Source organism: Lissotriton vulgaris, unplaced genomic scaffold, assembly GCF_964263255.1.
Source record: "Lissotriton vulgaris unplaced genomic scaffold, aLisVul1.2 SCAFFOLD_1682, whole genome shotgun sequence".
Lineage (NCBI taxonomy): Eukaryota > Metazoa > Chordata > Amphibia > Caudata > Salamandridae > Lissotriton > Lissotriton vulgaris.
Genome location: NW_028241670.1, coordinates 308,028 through 308,618, shown reverse-complemented (window position 1 = coordinate 308,618; position 591 = coordinate 308,028).

Genomic DNA, 591 nt, shown 5'->3' with positions numbered 1-591 from the left:
TATGGCTATTTTAACTTCGTGGGCTTCAATCTGTAGGCCCCACGATTGTCCTAGGTTTGAAATAGGATGCTCCTCTAGTGTGGCTGCATAAATTTTGGAGAAATGAGTCTCCCATACATCACTTGTTATATTATAACTAATTTGGGTAAGCTTCTTGCCCATTTCTCTCGTTTTTCTGACGGCAGCCCAAAAAGGGCCGCTGCCACCCAGATTTGCACTAATCACCAATTATACCCACTGTTCAGAGAGCAAATTAGCCTTTCTTTCAGATATTTTAGCTTTATAGTGTTTCCTGGCTGCTTGAACGGTCACTTTGCACCTAGGTTTGGCAGAGAGTGCCTTTCTTAGCTCCCTATTCACCAAGGAACAGGCTGAGTCTAACCACCTTGGCTCTTTACCTTCCTTGGGTAATGGGACTGACAAAAGAGTTTTTATGGTAGAACACAGTACTTCAAAGTCAGCAATTAAATTATCATGGTTGCCACTTAGAGACAAGCAAGACTCAATCAAGTGCGGGTGTGACATTTGTACACTATCTAAAATTGCCCCACAGTCAACTCCCCTCTATTTTAATCGTAAACCATCAATTGA